This window comes from Gobius niger, assembly GCF_951799975.1.
Source record: "Gobius niger genome assembly, chromosome: 12".
Lineage (NCBI taxonomy): Eukaryota > Metazoa > Chordata > Actinopteri > Gobiiformes > Gobiidae > Gobius > Gobius niger.
In genome coordinates, this window is record NC_136863.1 from 31,060,624 (window position 1) to 31,076,968 (window position 16,345).

Here is a 16,345-nt window from a genome sequence, read left to right on the forward strand (position 1 = left end):
CCTTTAAATTCTGATACTGTATCTGGACTTTGCTCAAGTATGAAAAATGTGTCCACGACTGCTAGAAATGCATCACTGCGCCACGAACACATCTCCCTTTTCTATCCCATGTATTGTATCACAGCGACAGTATACTGCAGTATTTCATGAGACATAAACAAAACAATCCCATTTGTTCCCCGATCCTCAGTCGCGAGGCCTCCCCCAGCGCCTGGCAGCCGGCCGGAGGAGCAGGCGCGTCTGAATGCAGTCGCTGCGGGGTTAAATTGGGATCATATATTCTCCGATGAGCCGGCAGAGGACACGTGACCTCCAGAATAAGTACAGCGCACATGTTTAACAAAACAATCAACAGCAAAGAGCACTTCCAATTTCAGTCCGTGCCAACAATCAATCATAGGTCCGAGGGATGGGACACTGCAATAAAGGCACCTGCGAAGCCATTAAGAGGCAGGCAGACACAGATGCACGGAGCTAAAGAAAGGTCAGGACACAACTTTACAGACTGTGGTCAGGATCAATACGGAATCTGAGCGCGAGATGTCCCAGGGCCGCTGCGTTCACGGGCGCCGGGTCATTAATCATGTTAGCACTTCATTATTTTTGGTCAAACGCACAACATCTGGGTACAAAGCATCACCAGATTTGAATATTGGTTTTGCGTATTGTTCCCGAGGATTCATGTGATGCGCTGTGAAATATAGATAATTTTCCCACTGCAAGGGTTGAATCTTCTGGAATTCAGTGCCTTTTGCTCATATTGAAGAAAAGCAGTAATTGCATATACTTGTTTACTGTGTTTTTGTGTTCATATTAAAGTACAAAATACTCTTCATCTTTTCTAATCTGGAATATTTCTGACCTCCAACATCAGGACCGGTCTCCATATGGGAAGGAGAACCAAGTTAGAGGATTAACCAACTGGAATAAATGTGATTAAACGATAACAATATTGGCTTACACTTGCATTGCACTTTACCATTAAACATTAACACGTTGAGGCTGCGCTGTTTGTGGGATTCAGCTGTAGAGCGCCAACAATCCAGACCATTTTCCATGATATTTGTAGCACCGCAGCGTATTCTATATTGTAGCTATGGACACGTGCTCGTTTGAAAGGCGAGACTCTAAGCTCTCTGTAGGTGAAAACGGTTTAATTCTACGCTCCTCGATTCCTGAGAAATCTAAGCTAAACAGAGGCTAGTTCTGGATCAGAATCACTGTTGTTTTTCTAGAAACGGAGATAGCGGGGTTTTATGCAACTCTCTCCTTTCTGATTAACTCCTCTCTCTTCTCTAGACGGACACTAACATTATGGGAAGAGGCAAATGTCTAAATATCTCAGTTTCAAGTCAATTTTCAACGACAGCATTCTTTAGACGTGTCAAAAGACGTGTCAAATGCACACTTTTTATGGTGTGTGCATTTAAACAGCCTGGTTCTCAGATTGAAGACTTTATCAGGATGTTTCTCAGCCAGCCTTGGACTGATTTTGACCATTTAAAAACTCAGAGAAACGTTAAAATCTCAACTTCGATCTTTCCATGCTTTCCTCTGCTTTGTCAAATGCCCCCTCGGGAAAAAAAAAAAAGAAAAACGCAATAATATATATGAAATATCCAGATTGTGACTTTTCACAAGTTTTTGATCATCATTTATGTCACTTCGGTTCATCACAGAGTTACCAAAAGCACACATAAGGTGTATTAGAGTGTCTAGTTTCGTAATAGTAATAATAAAAATAAGTTTTTCCGTTTTAGGCAATCAATGTGTTAATCATTAATCATGATTTCCATACTTGGTCACGGTGTGCTTTTGTAGCCACTGCTGCCCAGGGTTAAACTAACGAAAGCAAGGCTGCCATGCGCCGTCCGACCACCACGAATCATTCACTCACACACACTGTAAACTATTCACACACAGCGGGGAATGAGACCTCCACCAACTGAACCACTGTCTTACGAAAAGTTAGTTTTTGAGATTATTATCGAGTATAATTTTAAAACCTGCAGTTTTTGCACATGCAGTAAAAAATCTGGTGGTGCGCAAATTCAACAAGAAGCTGGAGGGTTACCAACATGTGGTCCAGGGGCTGCACTTGCCCTACACTACCAGGGAATTGAACGTGAGACCTACTTGCTGTTAGGAGAAATCCTTGTTCATTTATTTCAATATTTTGACATTTCTTTTGTCAACATTTGTAAATTGATATATTTTCAGCATTTGTAGTTTGACTTATTTGTTTCAATTGTGTAAATGTCCATCTTGTTTTTTTACTTTAAACCAATAAAAACATATACACCATGGATTTAGCTCAAAAGTAGTGCTGGTGGCATGTCACATAGCTCACTTGCACATTGGATCACTAAAGAAAGGTTGGGTTCCCGGAGCTCTCCACTCCCGCTCCGACACAATGACCCCTCTATCACACGCTGCTACAGAATTGACGGGATTAAAGAATGCCGGGGAACACACGCCTGCAACACTTCTTGTTTGTAGCCCTGACAATGTTGATCCAGCGAGCCACTAATGCCCCGAATTACCGCAGATGAATGGGGCACTCCGGGGGTCACGGCAGGGCTGCACTCTCGGTCCACTCTTGTTCGCGTTTCATCTCTGTGTCCCTTTGGTGCCCCCCTCCTCTCTCCCTTCCCCCCTTCCAAGTGCCGTCCCCTTTCTTCTCCTCTCAATTCCAACTCATCAAAAGCCAAGGTGAGCACATGTCCGATTCGGGTCGCCTTGGCCTGGCGTCATTAGCCCTCAAATGGAAGTATTGAGGCAAAGGAAAACACGGATGCGGCTCGCTCATCGCCGCCGTAATTGCGTAAAAACACACACGCGCACAGAGGAAGAGCGAGTCGGGGCGCACGTTTTACGCACGTTTTCATGTTGTTTGAAGGGACGGGTCTTGTTATCACTGCTTGGCGCTATACGGTGTTCCATTTACGGGCTCTTTTTTCCCCCCTCTTTTCTTTTTTTTTGAGTCCAGGCGCTTTCAAGTGCGAGCCGCGGGTCTACAGACGAGCCGGCGGCGAGCGGGTGATTGATGCTTAACATTTCCAACCCTTTCGCCTTATATTAAAACATGACAGGTACAACCCAAATGCCACTGGAAGCGCGCGCGGCCTTAATAGACACACGGCCATGCAAATCCCACCGCCGCTGCCTTCTATTTTAAGCTTTCCGTGTCACGTATAATGGCTTCATGACACACACCCCCCCCCCCCCCCTTCCCCACCTCCACCACCACAGCAATCCTACCCCACCAGCTCTCTCTGACAGTAAGGGGGATGTTAGCTATTAGCTGGTAGCAGTCATCTCCTGTCATTTCCCAACAAGGTAGCACATGTATAAAACATCTGGAATATGGGAGTAGTTATTGTTATGCATGAGTAGAACAGATTGAATAGACTGTATCGACGGAGGTGTTGATATTCCGGCGAAACAGCCAGCACCTGTCCACGACCACATCCTGATTAGTGTGAGTGAAGGGCCTCCATTTTGAGGTATGGCATGTTAATAATAGCTTACACTTAAGGGAACAGGCCACCGTTTTTCCATACCGAGATATGTTCTTACCTGAGCTTAGACGAGTTGATGCGTACCTGTCAGGTCTTTGTGCGTGCCCTCAGTCACGCGAAACGACCAAAGATGTTGTTAGCATTTGGCCTCTCCCGATGTATTCCTATAGCTCCAAACGGGGGTGAAGTTGGAAGATACCACGCTCTTCCACGGGCACAAGGACCAGACAGGTACGCATCAACTCGTCTAAACTCAGGTAAGAGCATATCTCAGTATGGAAAAACTGTGGCCTGTTCCTTTAAGTATTGCACTTTTGAAACCTGTGTTACAAAGTTTCTCAAAGCACCACACTGTAGTCATACATTTATACACACACCATACTCATACACCCATTGGCATAGACTGATGGCAGCGTCAATCTGCAGCATCGCCCCCTCCGACCAAAACCAATCACTCACACCTGTTGTACATGTTTTTAGAGGTACGGGATTACCCGGAGGAAACCCGCACGGGGAGTGCATGAAAACTCCACACAGAAAGACCCCATCCGGACGGAGATTGATTCACATCTTCAAGTTGTGAATCCGCCGTGTCAACATGTCTACAAACTTTCACTTAGGAGATGGCTTAAGGCAACCGAGGCATTAATTCCATCCATCCATCCATCCATTTTCTTCCACTTTTCCATTTCCGGGTCGTGGGGGCAGCTGTTGGAGCTGCCCAAATCACATTGCACCAGCCCCTTATGGCTCCTCCTGCAGGGGTGGGTCGATTCAAACGGGGCCTGTTGGTCTCTCATAAGGGGCTTCTGAACCGCTCTTTGTCTGACCCGTCACCTATAGGACCTGTTTGCCATGGGAGACCCTACCAGAGGCAAAAGGCCCCCGACAACAGAGCTCCCAGGATCATTCGGGTGCTCAAACCCCTCCACCACGTTAAGGTGGCGGTTCTAGGAGGCGGTTCTATCAAACTAATTAACAAACTAACATAGTTACATCTAATTTTGCCGCACACATTTTTATAAACATACGTTTCCAAAGTGCTGCACAGACAGGGCAAGTTTATTTGTAGAGCACTATTTGTACACAATGCAATTAGAAGTGCTTCACAGCGACATAAATGTACAAGAACGCAGATATAATCAATCCATTAAGTAATTTCACTAAATGTGTTGTGGAAAAATACTTTCAGTTGACAAGTAAATAAACATGTTTTCAAACCTGTAATTGAGCTTTATCCGAGTTGAGAGAGCTGAAACTTGGCCTCACCTGGTGTAGTCTTAACTCTGGGATCAGCAGGAGAGCACTCCCTGAGGTTCTCAAGATGGTCCATATGGCTCCAACATAGATGTACTGCAGGCCATTGATTAAAGGCACAGGCCACCGCTTTTCCATACTGTGATATGTTCTTACCTGAGCTTAGATGAGTTGATACGTCCCTGTCTGGTCTTTGTGCCCATAGAAGAGCGTGGTAGCTTCCAACTTCACCCCTGTTTGGAGCTATAGGAATACATTGGGAGAGGCCAAATGCTAACAACATCTTTGGTCGTTTTGTGTGACTGAGGGCACGCATAAAGACCAGACAGGTACGCATCAACTCGTCTAAGCTCAGGCAGGAACATATCTCAGTATGGAAAAACAATGGCCTGTTCCTTTAACGTCCATTCTCTGAGCGACAGGAAACCTGAGCACTGGAATAATACGGTCACATTTCCTGGTTTTAGCCACAACCACAACGGGCATATTCTCCAGCTCACACGTCACTCATGGCTCCTTGAACCGAGTCTAAATATCTGAAGATGGGTTCCTGGGAGCCGCGCTACCACTAATCTAACCCCATATCAGAGGCAAAGTGGGTTGTTTTGCACAAAGGCAGACTCGCGCTTCCTGTCGGGTTTGTGATTACGCGGCTCAGTCAACTCTCGCTGCTGTTTTTGTATCACTTTTATGTGTGAACAAAACCTCGCAAAATAATAACATTTGACCACAAAACCTCCGACAAAACATTGTTCGGCAAAAATTCGCACAAATTGTGGCACTTTCGGCAAAGCGCCGCGCCTCTGAACGAGATTGCTCTTTCACACGCCGTTTTTTTGAAAGCATCTTCGCGTCTCTTTGTGCAAATGCAGTGCGAGAGGACGGGGCCGCGGGTCGAGAGTGTACTTAGCCGTATTGTTCTAAAAATGCTCACTTCCTTTTTTCCCTCCCATATTTGATTTACTATTTGGCAGGATTTCAGTGCACTTTTCGCCTCCATTTCCAGCAGAGGAGGAGTCGGTTGACACAGTGGATTCAGGGCTGCACCGATCGCGGCGGCGGCGGCGGGCGGCGGTGGTGGTGTTCCCCGGAGAATCGCTCATTCATTGGCCATTTCCCATCAGCCCATTAGACTGGCCATCAGCCAAGCGGGCCGCATCCTGTTTCTCCAAGACACCTTCTTCATCCTCGCTGTAATTTGGTTCTCTGAGAAAGAAAAAAAAAAACGGTGTAAAAGGGAGAGGTGGAGGATTGCTTTAGCCCAAGGATCCGCATGCATTAACAAAGTGGATGTGAACCAAATCTGAGGAGAATGGCGCTGTATTCATTGCGGCAATTCATCGGTGCACTCGGAGGACTGGAGGCAGATGAGACGCCTCGGAATGCGGGGAGAGTAAGTGCAAAAGTAAAGGGTCAGCTCCGGTAATTGGATTTTTCCGATGCAACCATTTCCATCGACTGTCTCCAGAAAGCAAAGATTGTGGGAGTGAGTTACCGGCACTAACTAGACGCCTCCATAATTTGAAGGGAGGGAGAAAAAAAAAAGAAACATCAGCCGAATGAAATCAAGCCAAGTTGTAGGTTATGAACATTTACAGAATCCAACTCACCGATGGAGCAATCATCTTTTGGCAGAATCTAAAGTGATGGAAACTTTAGCAAATCGTAAAATCAATGCGGGGGAAATGTTTCAGTCCAACTTTGTGCTGCTGAGATGGCAGAGCGCAGTGCTGAAACATGGGCTTAGAAACACACTCAGAAAAGTTGGTGCATGTTTCAGACGGAGGTGAGAGAAGTCTTGTTTTTTGACTCCATTGCCTTTGTCGATATTGTGTTTGAGATTGCTCCCTCATGTACAGTGAAAGTATACAGGTCGAAAATGAGGCAGGAGATTGTTTTTAAACACGTAGGGCAGACATTATGTCCGACTATGCAAGCACGATGCCACCGTGGAACAGCTCTTCAATGGAGAGGGCAGGGAGAAGCAATGGAGCGCAGTAATGTGTAATCTTACTACTCAATGGGCTGTGCCCAGCAACGGGCCTGTGAATGCTGGAAGTGTCAGAGAGATAAATAGCAGAGTGTCCCCCTCGAAAAACATGATTAATACCCCGGCTGGTGACGCTGCGGAAGATGAAGTGGGAGCAGCTGGCTCCGGCAGCGTCGGCACGCGGGAGAGGCAGGAGAGGTGGAGGGGCGGCCGGCGGAGCAGCCGAGCAGAGAGGGCAAAGAGGAGGACACACTGGCAGCTAGGGGAGAGGAGGCACGGCAAGGGCACTGCGGGCCACTGTAGGCTCACCGACCTGCTGCTACTTATCTATACAGCTGACTTCCTGAAGTCACGCTTTAGCGCTTAAATACTCTCCTCATCTGACTGTTGGAGCTCACGCACATAACAGGGTCTGAAGAGCTGTGGCAAAGTTCATCTTTGTGCGTTAATTAAAGGACTCTTCATGGAAATCACCTCCAGGAGAGCTCCTTCCACCAGCAGAGCTGCAGATCTTAACCCTGGCCTTCACCACACTCTGTGGATACTTCTGATGGCTCTGCTGTGGGGGAGAGCTGTGAACAGTGAACTTAACCATCCCATTGACAGCCCATAGCACACTGCAGCATCCGACTAATCTAGAACACCGAAGTCCTTCCCATCACTCGACAGGGACAGTGGAAAGTTGTAGAAAGCACTTCTGGGCTCTGCTCTGCTCTGTTGTGTAAGTAAACATGTCGTGGGGAGGGCTACTTTTTCACGGTTCAGGGGCCCCAACCCTCCCCTCACACAATTAACTTTTCCAGTGTAATGAGATGATTGATATGCTGGAAGTGTGTGCTTTAAGGAGATATTAATCATTCCCTCTGGTAATTTGAATCATGCGTTCCATCATCCCCAGCTGCTGAGGATCACCTTCCTGGCAAACAAAGGGCGTCCACGCCACTTGCATAGTCATTCTGTTCCCACTTTCACTTTATTTTATGCTGGTTCCTCCCATCTGTTCGCACAAGCCTGCTCAGCCCACGTCGCGCGTTGACAAGCTGGGGAAGCGGAGTGTGGGCGGGTGATTGTACCGGAGTGTGTGCCTGTGTGTGTAAACTTTAAAAAGGCACGCGGCTTTCAAATGCTAAAAGTAATCCTCCAGGTCTGCGACTGGTTGGTTCACAGCGTGCAGCGGCGGTGACACGGACAGGGATGTAGGTATCCGAGTGCGCACGGCTAACACATGGCGCGGGCAGCGTGTCAGTGCGGGGCTTCGCGCGGCATTGGAGGCGCTCATTATAAGTGGAAAGGGGGCTTAGCTGAACAGCAAAGTGCGTCTTTTTGATTGGAAAAAGCCCACGACACAAGCAAAGCAGTGTCTTTGTCCTAAAACAGTCTGAGAAGTGGTGGTGAAATGAACCAAACTGCTGATATCACAGGCTTGCTGGGACCTCATTGCGGCCTTGGCGTTTTAGGTTTTGGACTGGCCCACATTCAGTCAGTGAGCGCGACAAATTCATAGCGTCACAATCAAGGACCTCGGCCTTTATCGAACCATTTTTTTCTTGAGCAGAGAGCAACCGCTGGATTGGACTCAACCAACTTGAACTACTGTGGAGTTGTGTTCAAGGCCAAATGGTATCTCCTTGTTGCAGATGCGCAATGCCAAAGTAGTAGTTATATCTTCTTTCTGATCTCAATACCTCAGGCATTACATGGAAGATTAACAAGAGACTGTTTATCTTAGATAGATAGATAGATAGATAGATAGATAGATAGATAGATAGATAGATAGATAGATAGATAGATAGATAGATAGATAGATAGATAGATAGATAGATAGATAGATAGATAGATAGATAGATAGATAGATTTTATTTATTTTATTTAACCTTTATTTAACCAGGTAAAAAAACTCATTGAGATTAATAATCTCTTTTGCAAGAGTGACCTGGCTGAGAGGCAGCAACACATCATAAAACAGTTACATCAAATATAATACAAAATATAAAATACATCTTAGGTAAAACAACAGCAACCATCACGGCTTTGTACACATTTTTTCAGTTTAGATTTAAAAGAGTTAAGAGAGACCAGCTCACGAAAACGCAGCTCATTTTGCTAGATAGATAGATAGATAGATAGATAGATAGATAGATAGATAGATAGATAGATAGATAGATAGATAGATAGATAGATAGATAGATAGATAGAGACTATCTGGGACAAAATATCGGATCGGACTTGGATCGCAATACCAAGTATTGATACTTTATCAAGTATCATAATACTTTCACTACTTGTGTTTGGAGGCATTATTATCATACACTCCTTTTTCTTTTCCAGTAACCATAACACAGCACTTTGTTACATTTTGTGTTAATGCACTTTTCAATCATTCCAATAAATGTCAAATGGCATTTGGGTTATCAACTTTGGACACATGACTTTTTACAGAGAAGCCCCAAAGACCAACAGGCCCGGTCAGAACCGTGAGGCCGTCCTTCTGTGGACCCACCACCTGCATAAGGGGCTGCTGCAATGTGATTTGGGCAGCTCCAACTATGACCCGGCAACGGACAAGTGGAAGAAAATGGATGGATGGAAGGTAAACAGTCACTTATCATAATTACTTGCTGCATCGCAATACATATCGGATCGGCCCCTGAGTATTTTGATCTGTATCGGATCGTGACAAAAGTGGATCGTCCCAGCCCTTTAATATAAAAGATTGATACTTTATTGATCCCCAAGGGAGGAAATTCAGGTAATAGAACATTTTGCCATGATACAATGTTGTTCTCTCATCAAAAACATAGCTGGAGCTGTGTTTCGAGCTGCTAGCGCATCTTTGAGTAATTTTTGAAACTTCCCCAGTGGCTATTCTTAGCGTTGGGACTTATACGTACCCATGACATGCTTTCCTCAACCCATGATCTCTTGCTAAAGTAAAAACACTCGCTATAGCTTTACTACAGCCACACGCGCTACACATTTTTATTAACTACTCGGAGCAAGATGCCTAAAAAGACCAACAGAAAAATAGTTTTAGTTTTTAGGTTGTCGGGAGGAAAACAATAGCATCAGGATGAAAAGATATGATCGTGACCGAATCCGCTCTTTTGAACGGCCATTTTTTGCACAAATGCAACGGAGGGGACGCAAGGCATACGAGCAAATGGTTTTGGCTCAGAAAGATGACTTGGCAAGGCAATCGCAGCCTGTTTTTCCTTAATTGTAACACGCGTTTCAGAGGTTAAAAGGAAGCCCAGAGTAAAAGCCTTTGTCATTCTGAACAAACTCGGTCTCTGACTACATGAGTTTTCTGTCTGGTTTCTTAAAACGTCATTATAGAAATGATCTATTCTCTTGAACGGCTCTTTTTAATGAATAGAAACCTGCCAGAATCGCAGGGAGAACAGGGAAACTCCTCACGGTTGCCCTTACTTTCTTCGCGGATGGTTTCTAGTCCACACCCAGGGAGAGGATGCACACGCCTCTCCTTGAAAGTCACAGATATTCCCTGAACACTGATTAGTTCATGTTGAGTGCGTCCATGTCGAGTGCTGCTGCTGTTGTTGATGTTGTTGTATGTGTGGTGTTTTTTTTTTTCTTTTTACCTAAGGCTATGTAATATTTGGAGGGCACTGGACGACCACAGGCATCTCCCCACTGACTGCTGTTCCAGTGTGTCAGGGCCGCAGGGAGGGGCGCAGTGACCCGGCCGTGCCGTTCTCATAAAGGAGAGAAATTACAAAACAACGTGAGGTGTGGGTGAGCTTTTTATAGCAAGTAATACACAGGAGTTTGAATAGTGAAGTAGAAGGGAGGTGTAGTAGAAAGTAGCGCAGTTCAAGTTCAGTTTGATTCAGGATATTCCTGGTTAAGTTTCATTTTAACTATGTTTTGTTTCTGCTTTAGTTTATTTTTTGGTAAATAAATAACACATACAAGACATACAAGAGTGCCATTATTTGTTTATTCATTTTATTTCAGCCATTTGTTTTTTTCTTTGTCTTTTTAAGAATTATATCAGCTTATGTCCCTGTCTTTCCCACGGTGTCACCCGGTTCTCAAAAGGTTGAGAACCACTGGGCATTGAAAAACAATACATCAAAAATGCACAAGACATTTACAGAACACTCCTCATCATTTGTTAATCGCTTTTACAAAGACACACATTCATTTTTTATTTTACCTAAACACCCAGGATTAAAAGTGGCTATAAGATAACACATTTTAGTGGATCTGTGCTGGGAATGTGTTGGTGATGCAGAGGATTCCCAAAGCTAATGCTACAAGCTAAAGCTCAGATCGATCATGTGCAAAAAAAGAAATACACACTATTAAAGTCAATAAAACCATCTACATAAAGCAACCGTTTACAATGATCACACACTGAGCCGGGCTTGTTGACTTTGTAGTTTATTGCACACGTTTCATCACCAATTGGCTGTAGTTGATCGGTTAGCATCATCTTGAGGAGGGGAGAGCGTGCCCACTGCGCACAGCAGGTGGATGAATCAGAACAAGAACCTTGAAAGTCCCTCGTTAAAGTTCTATTCCCATCCATCCATTTTCTTCCACTTTATCCGGGGCCGGGTTGCAGAGGCAGTAGAGATGCCCAGGCTTCCCCATCCACACACACCTCCTCCAGCTGTTCTGACCCCGAGGCGACACCAGGCCAGCTCGGAGACATAGTCCCACCAGCGTGTCCTGGGCCTTCCACGAGGCCTTGTCCCAATAGGACATGCCTGGAACACCTCCCGAGGGAGCCGACCAGGAGGCATCCGGAACAGATGCCCGAGCCACCTCAGCTGCTCCTTTCGACGTGAAGGAGCAGCGACTCTACTCCGAGCTCCTCCCGGGTAACTGAGCTCCTCCCCTGATCTCGAAGGGTGCGCCCAGCCACCCTGCGAAGGAAACTCATTTCGGCCGCTTGTATCTGCGATCGTGTCCTTTTGGTCATTACCCAAATCTCATGACCATAGGTGAGGGCGGGAACGTAGATCGATCGGCGACCGCATCACTGCTGACGCCGCGCCGATCCGTCTGTCGATCACGCTCCATCCGCCCCTCACTCGTGAACAAGACCCCGAGATACTTGAACTTCCACTCAAGGCGAGGACTCTCCTCCGACATGAAGAGTTCTATTACTAAATACAGTTGATAGCCATGTCCAGGACAGCTTTTATATTAATATGCAGATATGAATGTGACCGCACATGGCTTGGGTCTGGGCCACTCCCCACAGGTTGGGAAACGTGATTGATAAGCGCCTAAACAGATGCTGCATGTTGCCATAGAAACACTGCTCACCATACTATTTGTTTGGTAATTTTTGCAAGATTTGAACAGCACTGATTAAAACAAGGGTTTACTTTATGTTTTATGTAGTTATTGTTTTGTTTTTTTAATTTTGCTTTCCTTTAAAATGAGACAATCACACATGGAGTCGTAAACTTTCAGAATCAAATATTATTTAGTGCAAGACCCGGCAAATCCCCACACACTTTTTACTTTTAAAACATGCTTTGAATCACATCATCCCGTTACCTTAAAACTTAACTCAGCTGCTTTAATGAACAACCGTCTCTTCATAAATGTGTCAGAAAAAAATCTCCCTCAAGGTGGCTCTGGTGCCACAAACTTTCCCTTGACAAGTGTCACAAACGTGTGCTTAATCATGTTCAGAACTAATGGGATTCCTCTGACAGATATTCCATCATCGGCGGGTAAGTTTGTGAAAGTTATCGCGGGAGGGCTGGTCTGCGTGTGCCCAGATTAGCGGTGCGCCTGCGTCCGCCTGCAGTGTGAGGCCAGCGCGAAGCAGATAGGTTAATCCAGTGATGAGTCCAAACAGCCCCGGAACAGCTCTGTTTCTGAGCGCCATTAGCCGCGGCCAATGGGAAACGAGCGGATTTAATTTTTTACACCGACGCCCGGCTCATCCGTTTTCCACGGCGGAACTTCGACAGAGTAGCACATAAAGGTAATCAGGGCTTTTAGGGGCAGTTCCCAGCTTATCACTTAATCATGATGAATGTCTACGGAGAGATGTGACAGCTGTTTAGATGGCTGAGGAATGGCACACTTTTCTGAACGTTTCTATGCAACACTTTGAGGGTGTAGAATCATCGGAGATTATTACATTAGAAGTGGACATCCAAAACTGACAATGGGTTGGTGATCTTGGACCTCGGCCCTCGGGTTTGTGGATGGAAGACCTTGAGGGAGAGAATACCAGGTAGCTTGGAGGAGTGGTGTGTCAGTGAGTGGTTGTAGAACCGATTGGAATCCGGGAAAACACGTCTGAGCTGAAGTTCGCTGTGGCTGCAGGGGCGGAGCAGAGAAACTCAGGTTCTGGGGGGAGGGGGCACCAACTATTAAACCGTTACATCTAAACTCAATTATTTTAATTCTTCAGATATTATCGGTGTTGTTTTGAGTGTGGTTGTGGTTTCATTTTATTGAGCTACGCCTTCCTCCGTTTTTTGTCCCTGCCATGGGGAGGAAATGGATAACGCATGACATGAAAAAAAAAAAAAGCTTCACAGTCTAAATAAAGGTGTGGGACACAGCTAAAACCTATTTTAGATGTATGGTTGAATGTTTTTCTGTGTTGGCCACGGGTCTGTGTCCCTCAATGCTGTACAAACTTCAATGAGGCCCTCGATGAACAAAGTTTGGACACCCCTGAGCTAATCCCTCTTTACAGTCCATAGAATGACACTCATTCTAGATTTAAAAACATGTAATGAAGTTACTTTTCAAGAGATTAGGACACGCCAACATCACATCTCTCTGGTTTTCAGCCGAGATGGAGTTTCTTCCTTTTGGCCTAGGATTTGAGAGAGGGTTTTCAAGGTCCTACATTATGGACAATCATAACAATGTATCAGACTGAAAATGCAGGATTACTCTGACTAAATTCAACTCAACAAACTGCAGGTATGTTTTCCATGGGGGAACAACGCGGTGGAAAGTCCGTCCCTTTAAAAAGTAAACACGCCAACTGCTGCTGCTGACGGGCCATTGCATTCGTTCCACCTTGCCTTACCCTGGCACCCCTGCTCCGGTGCGTGGTGAACAGACAATTAATCCTAATAATCAGGGCCTTCAGCGTCATTGCTCATTGTGGCAGGCGGGCTTTTCCGCGGGGGCACGGAGGGAGCGCCCCCCCAGCCGCAGATCTGCAGCGCACACATGCCCCGGTGCAGCTGTTGAGCGAGCCAAATGGTTAATCGCTCTGCCATCTCGCGGACTTCGCACCCATGCACGGGCGGAAACCTGAGTTTGTCAAATCTTCAGCAGAAAAAGGGAGGCAAGAAAGAGGGAGAGGTTTGAACCAGGATAAAAGGCCAAGGGGGAGGCTTTGAATAAGTCATTTTGGGTTAATATTGCATTTTCTACTTCAACAAAGTCATGATGGGTTTACTGGGTATAATACGTCGTTCAGTTATAGTCTTGATTTTACAAATTGACCTCCATTTTAACCTTAATCAATTTGTGTTTAGTTGCTCTTAGCAGAGGCTTGAAATTTCAGCCATGGGTGGATTCGTTTTGCCAGCACTAATGGCGCACGGGACATCGCTGCTGAAGAACCACGACTAATATATTACTTCACTGAATAAGAACCACAACCGCGGGGGAGACAGAGCCACTGCAGTTGGTAGCAGTAGGTTTAGCAAACTGACTAACTTAACAGTAACGCTTACATTTGTTCAAGTAGATTAACAAGAAGAGAACTTAAACGGTAGTGCAAGAGCATTATCAGTCCACACTGCTGTGCTGGTTGCACGTAAAGTAGCTTAAGGTTATGTTTTTCCCTGATTTTTAGCAAGAGACTGGTTCTTCTGCCTTGATAGTAGTATCCCCTTCGTTGCATATTCTAAATATATTCCTCCATTGCACATCACGACCCATTTCGCCTCGATCTGGAGGATATCGCGCTGGTGTTGCACTAAGCACTTCTCCCCCGTTAAATGTGCTAAAGTCTTCTTGGTGAAGCTAGCTAACAGTTGCTAAGGGGGCGGTCAATAGTTTGGTGAATGTCACAATATTCCAGACAGTTAAAGAATATATTGCAATTGTTCTCTCATATGTTGCAGCCCAAATTTGGTCGGCCTACATTGCTGCATGATAAACCTTTGCCTTTTTTCAGAACTTTTAATCAGTATCTTTCCCATATCTGATACCCAGAGTTATGTTTCAGTTGCATATTTTGCCCAACCCATATGGTTTTAGCCTTTTGGTCTGAACGTGTGGCTCCTTCTGCTTTCTGACATCATGCAAAATGTCCTTGTAATTGTGAATAATTCAACATTACAACTGTTTTAAGTAAAGTATTTGATGGGAGCGTGTCTGGGGACAGAAATTGGTCACAAGTCCATAGTTATTGACCAGGTACTATATATCATATGCCTATAGTTTGCTTTGAGATGGCTAAAACAGCATGATACCGATCCTTTTACCTTGATCAATGTAAAATGCAGCCCTTATTATCAGGGCTGCACAATTAATCCACAGTCAAATCAAAACTGCAGTGTGGATGGTTAAAATTTGTAAATCACAAAGTCCAGTCATTGTTTCCAAAGGGTCTTGACTTTGCCGACCTCGACAGACTCTTCTGAAATGATGCAATTCTTGTATTTGTTTAAAGGTCACGGCTTCCTCGACAAAACTGTTAAGGCTTCTGGAATTCTTGGTGCATTCCTAAATTATAAACCAATGGCAATTTTGAAATAAAACAAATCCTGGAGCTCACAGGCACAGCCACATAAAAGCTTTTGACAAATTGTGTGGCAGATGTATTTAAGAAGTGACCCGGCAGCTAATGGAGTTGTCTTTATACTACGTTTAATTGTGTCTACATTTAACCTATGGGCAATGTTTGCTAGTGAAAACAGCGGATTTCTGTGGTATTGCTCCTTTTTCTAACATTCCATTGCAAACTCTTTTCTGAACTGGTGAGATTCTTCAAAAGAAACTAATAAAGACGTGTCAGACGTCCAAAAAGCAGGGCAGTGGTGTGACCCTCGGCTGCCAGTCATTCCTCACACAAGTTTGTGGATTAAGCAATCACTGCCATTCATCAGCAAGATGGGATCCCTTTGAGACGGAATATTTGGGCCCATGAAGAGAGCGTTGTATTATTAAAATAATTGAAGACCATTCAAAGTGGGATTTATCGAGTAAAATGCTGTATTTGGCCAACCAGTCACATACCACAGGGTGAGCATTTTCCGCTTTTAAAGCATAAAACATGGCCATGTTTTCTGATGTGCCAAAAGCTACAAAGCATGTTAATTTTATAATAAACAATGGTTAGCGTTAGAGTGGTGGACAAAACGTGTACCATTAGACATGGTTCCACCCACTTCAGAAGAAATTTGGTACAATCTACCGTATTTTCCGGGCTATAAGTCACACTTTTTTCATAGTTTGGCCGGGGGTGCGTCTTATCCTCCGGAGCGACTAATATGTGATTTTATTTTTCTTTTTTTAATACAAATCTATAATTTCACATGCCGCTATAGGGCACTGCAGGCTAATCGACCGGCAGAAAGAAAGTTTGGAGTGCGTGAGAAAGCGG

The 16,345-nt window shown here is 45.0% G+C and overlaps 1 long non-coding RNA gene across 1 annotated transcript in view; it reads right to left on the reverse strand.

Annotated features, from left to right (window-relative positions):
* Nucleotides 1-16,345, reverse strand: part of LOC306971228 — a 534,022-nt gene that overhangs the window by 296,106 nt on the left and 221,571 nt on the right. The gene's annotated exons all lie outside the window — the stretch shown is intronic.